We start from the raw sequence: 15823 nt of genomic DNA on the forward strand, positions 1-15823 counted from the left end.
GTAAGAATCCACCCATTTTTTCGCCATATAGCATTGTGATATATAACAACTTATTGTTGGTAGCTTAGCTGATTGGAGAATATAGAGTTTATTGATAACATTAAGGTAATTTATATTTTAGTTTTTATTGGTTCACTATATAGTACTGTGAATAGCTCAGATGTGTAGGCCTTGACTTCAACATAGTCATTTCTGTGACCAGTCACTAGCTAATCACTTAGTTATTTCAATGCTAAATTCGCCAAATTCTCCTGTTTGATTTGTACTAAGTGCCTCGGTGAATGTGTATGCTCTGACTTTAACGTAGCTATTTCTGTGAGCAGTTACAAGCTAATCACTCAGCTATTTCAATGCTAAATTCTATGCTAATTCCATTGTCAAGGGGTGCCTCTGCGGATGTGTATGCTTTAACTTAGCTATTTCAATGCTAAATTCTATGCTAATTCCTTTAACAAGGGGTGCCTCTGCGGATGTGTATGCTTTAACTTTTAACATAGCTATTTCTGTGACCAGTCACAAGCTAATCATTCAGCCATTTCAATGCTAAATTATATGCTAATTCCTTTGTCAAGGCGCTTTGTTCCTCTCACACAGCTTAAAGGCCGTGATCTGAACGTGGCTCTTTCACTCCAGCGCTGTCCTACCAGACAGTCTCGTCCCTTCACCTGATGAAGGCCGCTTGTGTTGTGGACGAAACGTCGTGAGAATATTATTGTGTTATTTTATTTTATCAATTTATTATTTTATTCTCATTCTACGTGACTTTACCGAAAGAACCAAAGAAGATGAATCATTGCAGTCACGAAAGCTTTAAATCGAAACTTGCCCATGAATTCATTGCCGTATACTTTTGCCTTCGGGACATGTTTCTTTATTGCCTTCGTATGAATATCGTTGCATACGTTTTTAAGGACTTTTTGTTCCTATCGCCATGTATGCTCGTGTTACTCTGAGGAATTAATCAATTGTTCTGTTACCCAGTTTAACAACGTGATCATTGAGGGTTAAATGTATGAATCCATAAGGAGAACACCTCCAGGAGTACTGTGTTGAAAATTCCAAGCATAAGAGTTCGCATATTAGAGTGTTAAGGTTTTGTTTAGAAATTAAAATTGCTTAACACAGAAGTGTCTGAGTGGTGCCTTCCTAAGTTCATGCATAATAATTTTAATTATAAAAACTGTATCCTGCGGTGAGATTTGAATTTGGAGACATGATATAAAAACACTAAGACATAATCAGTAAATGTTAAAGCGAGAATAATTGTATGATCCCGATTGATAATACTACCCTCGACAGCGAGGCAGGGCCCAATTATCATAATGGATTGCATTACCATAATCGCATGCAATTGCATAAATCAATACGCTTACACCTCCCTAATTAGCATAATTTATGCACATAGTTACATCAATTAACATAATTCCGGATAATTACACATTCTTCCAAATTTCATTTAACTTTTTTTTATTTCTATTCAATTTTCAAGGCCCGCATATACAACGCCTCCCTCCCCCCCCCCCCCCCCCCCCTTTCCTAGCCGTCTGCGCTGCTGTTAAAATCTAGGTTCAGGTCGCCACTCTTCCCTGCGTTCGCAACCGTCTCCTGTAATATAACGCGATGTGCATGGCTGCCTCTTGCAACGCAGTGACCGCACGGTGTAAATGTTCTGCAGAAAGTAGTTTTGTCTCGATATTATATTTGGAGTTTGCATGTTCTCTTAGCACATCTTCGTCAATGCCTCAGTTGGGTGGCACAGTGGGTGGTGAGATGTTAACTACCTCGCCTGGTATACAGGAGGGCATGGGTTCAATCCCCAACCCTGGAGTTTGCATGTTTCTCTCCCCGTGGTCACGTGGATTGACCTCCGAGTCCACCGTTTTTCCCTTCACATTCATAATTAACATCAAGCGTTTAGAGTATTTAGCCGTTATACATTTCCACATGATAAGCCACTTCGTTGAGCTGTCATTTGTGGACAGGTCGCTTCGGAAAAATAAGAGCTACACAGCTCAGTGGGCCTTACCTTGTAAAAAAAACTGGATTAATTTACTAAATGCTACCACCTAAACACATTCCTGCAGAGGGAGCTGGTAAGAACGTTGGGTTGCTCGGTCAATGGCCAGGGTCAACGGCGGCACCACCACGTGGTGTATTCCGCAAACATTCCCGAATGTGAGGGCGGGCACAAGCCGGCGTGAGTAGGTTAAACGTTGAGTTTTATAAGGGCACCACGGGGTGACCAGCCCCTCCCCACCCAGCCCCACCCCTACCACCCCCCACCCACCTCCACCCAGCCCCTCCCCACCCTCCCCTCTCCACCCAGCCCCACCTTCCCCACCCAGCCCCTCCCCACCCTCCCCTCTCCACCCAGCCCCACCCCTCCCATTTTTGGATGCATGACGGACGGACACAATAATCCCCTGTGGGCTGGTGGTGTAACCAGGAGGTTCCTACCAGTATGATCTGAGGCTCAACCAGGTCACACGGTGATCTGGAAGCACCGCCTCCTCCTCCCGAAAACTCCGCCTACTTTTGCATAAACCACGCCCACTCGGCCACTCTTTCCCTGCCCCCAGCGAGTCACTGGCCACAACCCATTGCTAATACGCTCCACCCACTCCCTCTGCCGACCCCGCCCACTATTCAGGCAGCCCCGCCCATTCTGCCCCCACGTTATCATTCGCTTGGAGCACGAGGAGGCCTGCGGGTATTTAAACCGGGGGACAACATCTCCACTTTCGCAAAATGCTTAGGGTACACCGGGACAGCCCCTTCTGAAAAATAACAACAAATCCGCGAAGTTTTGTAGCTTTGGCCTAGAAGAGCACGCATAAAGCAAACGCACGCACACACACTCACTCGCGTAACAACAACAACAGCAACCACAACAAAAAACCCACACGCGCGCTCTTGATGCACTGCCGTAAAAGAGCATCAATCCGACGTTATCCGTCATGCCTCGGTCACCCCACTCACGAATGCCACGGCGTGACAATGACCGACGGCGCAGTAAAAGTGGAACGATGAAAAAAACCGAGCGAGAGAGAGCCTAGAGAGAAACTACGCGGCCGCCTGCCAACCAGCTCCCCCCACCCTTAAACGCCTATCAATAAGTCACATTGTGTTCCGTAAGCAGTGACACCGGAAACAGCGGGCCAAGTGTAGCTGCTGCCCCCTCCATCCCCTCCCTCCTCCACAACAACCCCCATAGCCACCGCCCCCACCCCCCAATTCTCATCGATTTCATCACACCCACGTGTAAATATACACACACACACACGCGCGCGGCATCTTCGATTGTATGAAACGTGCTCCATGCTCGCGGCCACTGTGTTGTCGAGCCCGCGGACGTCAGTGCGACCTTCTCGGAAGCAATGTTCTGTGCGTGCACGCGGGAGGACACGATATCTCGCTTTTGTTTTATTTTAAAAAAAAGGTTTTTGTTGTTCCCAGAGCGTCATGCAGCGCAGGACTGCGTGGCGAGTGGGTTTGTGTTGAACTTCTTTCGCACCGTACGTAGCCAACCGCGCCAATCGGAGGCGTGGGGGAAGAACAACAAACTCATAAATCACGGACAATATTGGTCGCGAAAGCCCACGTGTTATAAACACATCAAAGCAGTTGTAAAGCGATGTGTTTCCAATGTAGGTAATTTTAAAGTGCCATCGCTCCAATGGCTGCCTAATGTCGGAAGGACGAGCGTCCCAGAGCACAAGATGTGGGATGGATTCCCCCCACCGACCGACTGAACAAGCTTTTTTGTTATACTGGTAGGAAACGTAGTGGACCGGAAGCCCAACCGGGATTAATTCACAGGAGGCAGGGGATTAATTGTGTATGTCTGTGGATGTCTGTCCACGTCGGAGGGGTTGGGCTGGGTGGAGAGGGGAGGGGAGGGTGGGGAGGGGCTGGGTGGGGCTGGGTGACGGGTGGGAGGGGTGGGGCTGGGTGGGGTGGGGCTGGGTGGGGAGGGGCTGGTCACCCCGTGGTGCCCTTATATGGACTGGAAGCCCAACCGGGATTAATTCACAGGAGGCAAGGGATTATACACTGCACTTTCTGGTGCGACCTCTTTTACACTGCAACTTTCTGGCGTCGTTTTATTATTCTGCTCACTTTTCATTTTGCTTTCTTCTGCGCACGACCCAAACAAGTTTGGCTTAAATATCCGTACATAACTACTTCATAATTAATAAAGTATTAAAGCTTTCGTGACTGCATAAAATTACTCATTGGTTTTTTTGGTAAAGTCACGTATGTAGAAATACAATAAAATTATATTAAAACAAAAAACAATCACGACGTTTCGATCACAACGCAAGCGATCTTCATCAGGTGTCAAGAACAATCACGGAGGTAAATACAACAAAAAGATGAGAGACGAGAATTCAATAAACCTGAAAAACATTATGTGAAGCACATCCAGTCGGGCCAAGAACACATTTAGACACTTCCTGGCAGACCACGAATTTCAGAAGAGTGTTAAATTTCGTGTTCAACCTTTGGATTGCACATACCAGCATAGAATGAAAAATACGAGGTACACGGTCAGTAGAAATACATATACAAGTCCACCAAGAGGTAAGGAGGGAGGAAAGACGGACAGGGAGGCAGAGAGAGAGAGAGGGGGCAGCTCAAAAAAGGACCACCTCTTGTAAATACAAAACGGCAGCTCAAAAAATGACCACCTCTTGTAAATACAAAACGGCAGCTCAAAAAAGGGCACATCTTACACATAATTACAACGGTAACTTCATAATTACTTCAAAATTTCCTACCAGCCCCCTCCGCAGGAATGTGTTACATTAAGAGATATTCTTTTTGCCTATATAGTACAAAGGCCCGCGTCTGTCCGATCGCCGCTTATCGGCCATGACCACATAACCGACCACGCCCAGCAGCGCAGAGTCTGTGCACTGCTTCACGGCCATTCACTACAGACGTTCACCAATGTTCTTTCCTCATATCTGTCAATCCCTCAGTCGGTGGTGCCACGGTGGCTAGGAGATGGTTAACTACCTCGCCTGGTGTACAGGAGGCCGTGGGTTCAATCCCGACCTTCAACTGTATATTTGGAGTTTGCGGTGTCTCTCTTCCTATGGTCGCGTGGATTTTTCTCTGGGTCCTCCGTTCTTTTTTCTTCCCTCCACATTTTGAAACAAGATGCGCTCAGAGTATTTGGCTGCTATATATTCCCAGCCACGTCGTTGAGCTATCATCATTTGTGGCTAGGTCGCTTCTGACAAAAGAGCTATATAGTTACCTGGTAAAATAAATTAACAAAAATAGTTTTTCGTTTTATAATTGAAGTTGTCCTGTGATTAGCTTTTCCCCTCTTTTTGGCGATGTTGCAAAGCGCATCCTGGCATCGCACGACAATTACGCGATCACTTGCCGAGGACAGAGGACGTTCTAGATTTGAAGCTTTCGTGACTGCAAGGATCCATACTCTTTGGTTCTATTCGGTAAAGTCACGTAGGTAAAAATAAAATAACAAAAAATCACGACGTTTTGGCCACAACACAAGTGGCCTTCATCAGGTGAAGGGACTGGACTGTCCAGAGGACAGCGTTGGAGTGAAGACAGCTGATCACTGTTACAACGCTGTGGGTGATCACGATATAGTTTTCTCTGATACCAAGGTTCTCTGCAAACCCACGGGTTGTTATCAGAGATTTGTCCACGAGGCAATTCAGATTTACAAACACAGACACAATTTCAACCGAGAGGATGGTTTCAAATTAAGCAATCATTGGAAAGATGTTCTAAATCAAACCAAACATTACACTAATTTTCAATGGTACAGTATATTTATTCAGTAGTGGTATCCCAAACTTTCACAGCAGCTTATTTCCCTTCACACCAACATTATGTAAACTACCCCCCCCCCACCGTACCGGTCCAGTAAATCATTTTATGCTAATTCCTTTGGCAAGGCGTTTCTTTTTTGTTTCCTCCCACACAGCTTAAAGGACGCGACCTGGGCTTGCTGTCTTCACTCCAACGCTGTCCTCTGGACAGTCCAGTCCCTTCACCTGAAGAAGGCCACTTGTGTTGTGGCCGAAACGTCGTGATTTTTTGTTATTTTATTTTTACCTATGTGACTTTACCGAATAGAACCAAAGAGGACAGAGGACGTCTTTGACAATCGGAGAGTTTGTTTCATTTTTAATTCATCCCCCTCCCCCCAAATCCGGACTTCTCCACGTCCTTTTTCATCGACTCTTATTCTAAAAAAAGGACGACCCTACACTTACTCCGACTGCAGGAATTCATATTCTTTGGGTCTTTCGGTAAAGTCACGTAGATAGAAAAAGAATAAAAATAATCACAATATCACGACGTTTTGATCGCAACACAAGCAATCGTCATCAGGTGAGAGCTGCTGAAGCAGGGGAAAAAACGTCGTGATATTGTGATTATTTTTAAAATTTATTTTTCTATCTACGGGACTTTACCAAAAGCCCCAAAGAATATGAATTTCTGCAGTCACGAAAGCTTTAAGTCAAGATTTCACGTAGATCGGTTCAAAGAAAAAGTAGTTTTTTTGTAATTTTTTGTTATTTTCTTTGAACCTTTCTCCGTGACTCTACCGACAGACCCAAGAATATAAACTCAGCAATCGTTTGCGTATCTCATTTCTCCCAGCACCGTTCGTTTGCCTCTGATTGCAACAACAAATGACCGTCACCGATGACGAAATTTCGTCCGCGTTTTGTTTTGTCTTCACATAGTAGTTGGTCGTCTCTCAGTGCATTCGGGCAAAGGTGATAAACATAAAACTGCGTGGCTCGTTGTTGATGTGGCATCATTTGTTTAACGCTCGGGGTATTTTTTTTTCTGCTTCGGGCAACTCGATCTGAAGTGCACTTGAATCGGGTGTGTGGGGTGCGTGGCTAAGCGGTGGGGAGGGGAGGAGGAAAATCGACGTTCGTTTTCCACGAAGGCCAAGAATTACCACTGCTAAGTGACAAGTCGATGTGATGGAAAAAAAAGAGGTCACCACTTTAATTAAGTGCACCTCTCTCCCTCTCGGCCTCACCTCGACCAGCGATGTGCCCATTCGCATCTCTCCGTTCCGTCTCCAGCTCCGGAGGGATTATACAATTTAACTTTTATTTCTTTCAAAGTCGCACTTCTCATGTAACAAAAAAAAAGTCGATTCAACATATCACGCGCACTCTGAAGTTTCGCTCATCGCCTCGCTCATCCGGTATCAAACACCGAAGTGTGTGCGTGACGGCGGCAATTAATCCGTCACATTAACAACAAAAAATGTCCCGCACAAAGCCGCTTATGCCTTGCGACGTGGTACGGAGGAGAGAAGCTTTGGGGGTCGGGTGGTCGGAGCCACGATGAGAAACGGTGCGCTTCAAATATCACTCAAATTTTTTTTTTTAAAGGGGAAAAACTCATCACCATTATTATCACTCAGAGGCATGAGAGCCGACTTCAAAGTGATCGCGCGCAGCAGGCTGCAGACGGAGCGCAGGTCGCAGCGGCGTTCGCCCGGCGACATTCGATAAGCGCTTGAAAGTTCGCGTACGCAACTCACCCATCACCACACGCCAATCCACACGCCAGGAAATGAAAAAATAAAAAAATAAAAAAACGGCCCCAGCTAATCCCCCGTCGGTGTTGGTAAGAGAAACGCTCGTGAAAAAATAACGATAAGAACTTCACAAGCGAAGCATAATCACAAAAAAATACCTTCCCCAGTAAGACGCGCACCCTTTATCCGCGTGTGCACGCCGCGGCTTGCGATGTTCCCACGAACACCGCCGTCAACGCAAATCGGTGGCGAGGTGTTAACTCCCTCGCCTGGTATGCAGGAGGTCGTCGGTTCGATCCCGACCCTGACGCCTGCTGCTGTATATTTGGAGTCTCTCTCTCCCCGTGGTCGCGTGGATTTTTTTCTCCGAGCTCTCCGGGGTTTCCCTCCACATTTCGAAAAGCGCGTTTAGAGTATTTGGCTGCTATACGTTTCCACGTGATGAGCCACGTCGTTGAGCTATCATGTGTGGCTAGGTGGCTTCTGAAAAATATCTATATAGTTCAGTGGGCCTTACCTGGTAAAATAATAAATTAGTCGAAACCATCGCGCCGATTATTGCTTTGCGGCAGTTTGGCCCGGTGGGAGTTCCTCCTCCTGGCTCGTGGCATGTACGTGCTGTTTACAGCCTTCATTCTACCTCCCCGGCTCTGTTGTTCGCAACGTTGAGCACACGGCAGGCACATACCACGACTTGCGCTGCCTTAAGACAGTTGTTGTTTTTTTCCCTCCCCAACACGTGGCCAATTGTTGTATATATTTATTTTCTGTGCGGTGCAATCATTCGCACCCACCTGCTGGGAAGCACCGATGTAATATCCATAGAGAGGGGTTGGGGGGCAATGGACCCAGCAGGTTTGTTGTGGGCTATATCGGTGCGGATGAGGGTATGCAGAGTTACCTGGGAAGGTCTCTCTACCATCTGACAGGCAAATACACAATGTGCTTAGAAGTCAGAGCACAGTCATTGTCGCATTTTTACCTTCCATCTCTCACCCGGGTTGAGCTATACTGCGATATAGTGACTATTTGGCAACTGTAAATATATATATTTTATGACTCGTAATAATCGATTTTCGGATGAGGCCACGGAACGATCTCGCCAAACGTATGTCCTCAAGGCACTCCACCACCCGACGCAAGCCAAACGAATTAAACTTGCCACGTGCACAAGCGTTGAACGATGCCGTCGATTGTTATCGTTTCAGCTCACGGGCGAGTTGAGGAGCGATGCTTGATTGACACACAGTGAGAAGGAGTAAATCCAGCAGGGGGGATTGATCAAGGTCTGTGTTGGAAAGGGGAGATGGTTTCGTGATTTTTGACGAGTTTCTCATTCTACTTGAGGATTCCTTGGAGAGCGATACCGGCTTGAAAAGCCTAACAATCTAAGCCGTGTGTTCCAGGCCAAGACGGGTTTGAATCTCATCACTGAAAATAATTTCAGGTTATGTCCAAGTATATTGACGTTGCATTAAAACGTCTGAGAGTTGAGGTCGAACTGATGTCACTGAAGTGCTATCATGGGCACGCCTCGAACATAACTTTTAAAATATTTTATTACCGTGAACTTCACTCATCGATTCCTCCACCCATGTCAAGGACTTGGTCTTTCAGACACTTGACTGTTTCGTGCCGTCCGTATTCTGTTCAACCACCACACTGCAGGTCAAAACAACACATTCACTTACTCACCCACGCACTCACTCACCCAACCATCACACCGCAGGTTACAACAGATCTCTCGCTATCTGCTTCTTTCATTCGCACTGCTCCACTTTGGAGTCTCCTCCTCCTATTGTCTCTTTGTCCCCCCCCCCCCCCACCAAGGACTGATAACCATGTTTAATACAAGACCCGTGTCAACTCTCATCGTCTGTGCATTTACAACTTTGATGGTCGCCGTTTGCTGCTGGCCGCTTGACGTTTTTCGACCTTTGGGGCCCTGTGCTCGGCAAAGTGTGCATAGCAACTCGTTGTCAGACAAACTCAGGGCACACAGAATGCAGACGTTTAATATGCGGCCATGCATTTTGGTTTTAGACGAGATATGAACGTGAATTGTAAAAACGTAGTTGTGTAATGTTGTTTTTTTATCCTTTCCGTTGAGGAGTAAAAATAGAACCAAAAATCTATTGTACTGTGAGAGCCAACACGAACAGGTTAAACGTCAGGTGAGGATTTAACTTTAAAATGCGCTTCCGTGGCCGTCTGGAACACTCCTCCTTCCTATATTTGGAAGCCACTGGAGCTACGCACTTTTAAATAAATATTTAAAACAAATTTCTTTAGAGCTGGTGTTTATTTCGCTGTCCTTCCCCCCGCACCTCCCGATTAGCACGGGTTGGCTACGTACGGTGTGAAAGAAGTTCAACACACGGTACATACGTACTTTGAGACATCTGCGCCAAACGAATACCAAAGTCCGTTTGCACTGCGGTACATTTCGCTTGGCAACAGCGACAGAGCCTTGAGGAAGCGAAGCCGGGTGGCCCCTTCTGCGGAGTGATTTTTCTTTTGGGGAACGATCGCAGTTCGGAGGAGCGCGTCGTTGAGACACTGCCACATTCCATCCACGTCGGTAGGGTTTTTTCGTTCATTTTTTGCTCTTTTGCTTTGCGAGAAATCACTCGAGCGGATTCCCAGCAGCAGGAACTCTCCATAGCCCTTTAGCCGCTACCTCGACGAGATTTGGGGAGCGCGAAATAAAAACATCGGGGGCGACCCTCGGCACCGCGCTCACATTTCACGACGGCGATGGCACCACACCTGAGGAGTGATTGAAAGGCCGACAACAAACTCTTCTCTTTGTCACACATGAATATTCTTGTTGTTGTTGTTGTTTTGAAGGTGCGTCGACAACTTGAGTGAGCCACACTCACCACTCAACCAGCCTCGTGGCTCGCAAGCACTAGAGAGAGAGAGTGGCTCGCAATCGGAAAGGTTGCAGGTTCAAATCCCGGGTGGGTGACTGAGTCAGCCCATCATTATGCATCACCTCCGGGGCCGATAAAATTGTGTACCAAAGCTCCTCTGCACAGACGAATATAGAATTTTTCAGAGTGAGGATGCTAGGTTAATTTACACCACGTTACGCGTCGACGTCTGTGACGTCACTCGATGCCGCGTGGCAATTTATTTTGGCGGGAAAAGCATCGACAGTGACGTCACTTCCTGTTTCAATTCTAATTAAAAACATTCACATTTCTCATCGGGGAGATGCATGCGTTGGCTTGATATCGGAGCGAACATCGCTAATAAAAAAAAGCCTCCACAAAATAAAGTTCAGATTAGTCATCCAGCCCATTGGCTGACTCCCTTTCCAGACCAATATTTCCCCAGTGGGATTGTATTAAGAGCAAGCAATGCACGCAAGCGAATTGTTACATGTGGTCACTCAGAGCCAATTCCCGCAAGCATTATTTTCTCTACTTTAGTTTCTAACATTTCCTTCGATTTCTTCCGGGTTTCTCAGATTTTTCTCTCATCCATCCATGTAGCGCACAAACACGAGTATTACTAAACACTCGTGAAAGAGTGGCGGGGGTTATTCAAACACTGTGAAATGACTGAATCATGATGGCGACCGCTTGTGTTGCGATCGAAACGTCGTGATTTGTTTTATTTGATTTTATTTCGAACTACGTGACTTTTACCGAAAGAACCAAAGAGTATGGATTCCTGCAGTCACGAAAGCTTCAAATCAATATTGACTGAATCCTTGTTTAAAAAAAACAAATAGCGTTCGAATGTTCACCTTTTGGCGTGCCAATACAATGCCAATATTTGTCACTTGAACGTAAGAAGAAATGTTACCTTACTAGTGCTCGGTGTGGATGATTGACATCAGTTATGGCAGCCTTGTGTTTTTTATATGTATATTAATCCCCCAATTGTGTTTCAATTGCGCTATCGGCCACGTATGACGAGATGCGGCAATTTCCAATCGGACATCTGTGGCTTAGAGCGAATCCACCCATTGCCAGAGAACATCCCTGGAAGACGACATGATAGAATTACTTCTGAAGTCACAAACCTCTTTATCCACAACGAAGGGGCACAGCTTTCATACGTACTGCAAAGTACGCTTGCTGCACGTGAATAAATCCAAAATGTTTAAGTCGAGACGGCAGAAGCAGTCAAATTAAGTGAACAGCCACGTGTAATGATCTTCCTGTGATCGCGTGGAATTTTTCTCCTGGTCCTCCGGTTTTCCCCTCAACATTTAGAATTACGCGTTTAGAGTATTTGGCTGCTATAAGTGTCCACATGATAAGTAACTTCGTTGAGCTATCGTGTGTGGCCAGATCGCTTCTGAAAAAGAGCTCTATACCTCAGTTTTAAACGGGGCTTCAAATGTGCATTCGTTGGTAACCGGGCCAAGACCATCAAGTCACCTCAATTGAGAACCCAGGTTTAATCTCGGCGCAGCTGCAACCACGATTTTGCACCCAGGACCTCAGCGACGCCGTCTCGCTGCTGCTATCTCTCGGAGCCACGCGGCCCGCTGAATTACGGCAGCTTCTCCACACCGAGCGGTTTCGCAGGGTCGTCTCATAGCAGCACGAGTATTAATTTCGTAAGCAAGAAATTGACCGGCTCCTTGCTGGCGCAAGGGATTTGCCCAACCGCCAGCCGGTGGTGGTTGATTGCCTCGAGTGGAAGCCAATTGTTTGCCGCGGATATAAAGGGTGTCATATCATTTTGCTATAAATCAACCGTTTCGTCTGCAAGGCAAAGGTCAAGACGGGACACGGGACATTAGGACATCATCATTCTTGCAGCACGCTGCGTGGGAGGGAGGAGCTACCACGTGGACACGCTCTAAATTGCTCCTCTTTTGCATTGTTAGATTTGTTTGGCCCATGACCGAATTTTGGGCCACGAATTTGCGCATCTGTGTGCGCGCGCAGATCAAATTGAGCCGTAAACGCCGCTCCGCAGCACACCCAGAGGATGTCAGGTATCTCGTTTTTTGTCATATATATAAACATAGTTATTTTGTTCGAACAAAAATTGCGATAGTTCGTTTATTTTGTTCTAGTACGAGACGTCTCATCGACGGGGGGAAAAAAATACCCACATGTTCGCAAACGGCGCGATGTGTCTCCTAACCCCCCGCCACCGCCGCCCGCCGGCCCCACGATACTAACATTGCCGCATTAGAAATGCGTCCACGCCAACGCAAGGTTACGATTAACGCGAGGTCTGCACGCCACACCGTTGCTTTGCATCGCCACATGAGCGTCGGGGTGGGGTTTGGAGGGGGGGGGAGTGGGACAATGCCTCGTAAACCACTCACCGCATAATACAGCCAACAATCCTCCGTAAAACAAGAAGACGGCACTCTGCATCCGTGAGGCCATATATATGAGAACTTGACAGTGGCTATAAAGCTTCCGCACAGAGCCCACAACAAACTGCCCTCCCCTGTAGCTTACGCGCGGCAGCGGCTGGACGCAATTTATTAATTGTTGCGATGGGGCGCGCGGTGCGAAAACGATCCAGCCACAACCAATGCATGGCTACCTCCCCCCCTCACTCGCGAGAGAGAGAAAGAGATGTCAAACGAGCAGCTTGCGTGTCGTCGAGACGTCTCGCTGCACGGAGAATTCATGGGGAGTACGCCCAGGATGTTATACAAGGGGGCCCACGGAGTAGAGAGGGGAGGTGGGGGGGGGTGTGAGCACACACATGACCAAATTACGGATTTTTTAAAAAATTACAAATTAGATTCATAAGGCGCCAATTGAACAATGGATCTCAGAGCGTCATTCTTATGGAGGAAGGGAAATAGGTGAGAAGTAACCGGAGAGAGAAAGACTTAATAGAGCTAGTGAAATAAATAAAGTTTGAACTTCGATTTAAAGCTTTCGTGACTGAAAGGATTCATCTTCTTTGGTTCTTTCGGTAAAGTCACGTAGAATGAGAATAAAATAATAAATTGATAAAATAAAATAAAATAGATGAAGGCCGCTTGTGTTGTGGCCGAAACGTCGTGAGAATTTTATTGTGTTATTTAATTTTATCAATTTATTATTTTATTCTCATTCTACGTGACTTTACCGAAAGAACCAAAGAAGAAAGTTTGAACTATTTTTTATATTTTTACCAGGTAAGCCCCCACTGAGCTATATAGTGGCTTTTTTTAAGAAGCGACCTGGCCACAAATTGTAGCTCAACACAGTGGCTTATCGCGTGGAAATGTATAGCAGCCAAATACTCTAAACGTGTGTTGATTCTAAATGTCGAGGGAAAAACCGGAGGACGTGGAGATAAATCCACGCGACCACGGGGCAAACATGCAAACTCCGAATATGCAGGCGAACAGGGTCGGGATAGAACCCACGACCTCCTGTATACAAGGCGAGGTCGTTAACATCTCGCCACCAAGAGAGAGGGGCGATGTTGTGTTAAGCAGGTGGTGGGGTCTTCTTGGAGTCCCTGACCTCCAAGGCGGCAGGGAATCCCAGAGCCTGGGCGCCGTGTTGACAGAAGCCCAGTCCTCACCCTAGATTCGAAGCCCTGACCAAATGCGGTATACCAGTTATGTGCACGCTCTACGACCCTGTCAATACACTGCTGGACGAGGGCCCTCCCTCCCCACGCAGATGGCCAGCTCGGGTTTGTGAAGGCAGGGATCGTCGATTTGGGAGCATGATCGCGGCACGATGATTGCGAATTCTGCACTCCCCCCTATGCTGCTCACAGCATTGCCCCGCAACGCTAGAACACCTGTTTAGTACCCATCGCAGCACTAGCCACGTTCAACCCTGCTTAGATTGCTAGCTCTCGTGAGATAATTTAGTTCGTATGCGGTGATGAGCAGACCCAGGTGGTCTACGTGGTGGCCAAGAAGGGGAGGGGGGAGGGGCGGAGAATGGTCAATTGATGAATGTTGATTGGTGACCCTTCCAGCAAACCCACACTGGCCAGCGTCAAGCCCACCCGCGCAAGCCGGCAACAATTCCCCCTCTGTAATTGCCCCAGCGGAACGCCCAGCGCGCGCGAGAGCCATGGGGAGCGCGGCGATCGTGCAAAGAACTTGACATCACGCGTTAGCGGTTTCTTCTCCATCCGCTGCACCCCCCCCCCTGCCATCCATCCAGCAGTGGATTGACAGAAGGAGGGCTGGTCGCGTTGTCACCCGTGCCACCACACGCTGTTGTTCTCAACTCACGGCCGGATAAAAACGCGGTCTCTTTCGAAGGAATTGTTATTCCACACTTGCCAGACGGCCTGGGAAGAGGTGAGGTTAACCACACGGTAGGTTAACCCTCACCGCAAGCCTCCGACCGCACAGCGGTCTCGCGGCGGCGTACCCAATCTTTGGCGGCGGGTAAAAGTCCGGGCCAATGATTGATAAAAATCAAATTCAATTTCCATTATTTAACACAGGTGAAAGGCCGCCGAGATGCAATTTATCTTCGGCGAGCGAGGACTCAGAATGGTCAAGGGAGAGACGGCGTTGAGGGCAGGTGACGTGCAGGGCGTTTAAAGCGGCGATTTGGATTCCGCACAGTGTCAAACGCCAGCTCCACAGCTGTCGCATTAGGTTGTTATTTTCTTTTTTAATCCAATATACTTCGTCCATCACGAAGTAACTGTGTAGTGTGCATTATATATAGAGAGACGTAAGCTTGTCTTTATATAGCCCCGGGTAACTCGCTGAATAAAGACTCGTGACAATTATCGCATCCGCGAGTTCAAGTCCAGGTTCGCCTGCGTCGCCCAATAAAACGTAGAGACACTGGGCCCCGCCACACTGGCACAGAGCTTCAGTTTCAGTTTTCAGTTTCATTTATTAGGTATAACCCTGTGGGCCATGCGGCTCTTCACTCGGGTGCGGTTGATACTGACGACGGGACGTTATCAACGCCATCGTATACAGCGTACAATGATGACGGACAAAGCAACCTCACCTGGTTCTCACATCAACTCTTCTCGTGTTCAACATACATATATAATACGGTGACGTTTCGGCCAATGGTCCATTTCAAACACCCCCCCCTCCCATCTATATCTGCCTGCGATCCGTCGTGTGTTCCTCTCTCAATCTCTCCGTGAAGATCACAAGGGGCGAGTCGGCCAAGGGGACACCCTTTCGCCAATGCGATTTACGGCGGCATTCGAAGACTTTGTATTATTATTATTTTCAAAATCGCTAGCATAGTCGCACGTGTCACTCTTCTCGGTAGGGGTGTCGGGAGAATCCCATGCAGTTGCGTAGTGGCCCCATCATCAGCTCAGGGGGTGCGGCAATCGGTC

At 47.3% G+C, this 15823-nt stretch overlaps 1 long non-coding RNA gene across 4 annotated transcripts in view; it reads right to left on the reverse strand.

The window, feature by feature from the left end:
- LOC142925642 (uncharacterized) overlaps positions 1–15823 on the reverse strand; it is a 72204-nt gene that overhangs the window by 34954 nt on the left and 21427 nt on the right. Inside the window, exon 4 of one of the 4 annotated variants that reach the window (XR_012942593.1) lies at positions 7928–9217. The exons of the other annotated variants lie outside the window; for them this stretch is intronic. This is a non-coding gene — a long non-coding RNA (uncharacterized LOC142925642). Of the gene's footprint in view, positions 1–7927; positions 9218–15823 lie in introns of those variants that run through there. 4 annotated transcript variants of the gene reach the window in all.

This window comes from Petromyzon marinus, chromosome 22 (assembly GCF_048934315.1).
Source record: "Petromyzon marinus isolate PM22_M1 ecotype Great Lakes invasive population chromosome 22, UKy_Petmar_22M1.pri1.0, whole genome shotgun sequence".
Lineage (NCBI taxonomy): Eukaryota > Metazoa > Chordata > Hyperoartia > Petromyzontiformes > Petromyzontidae > Petromyzon > Petromyzon marinus.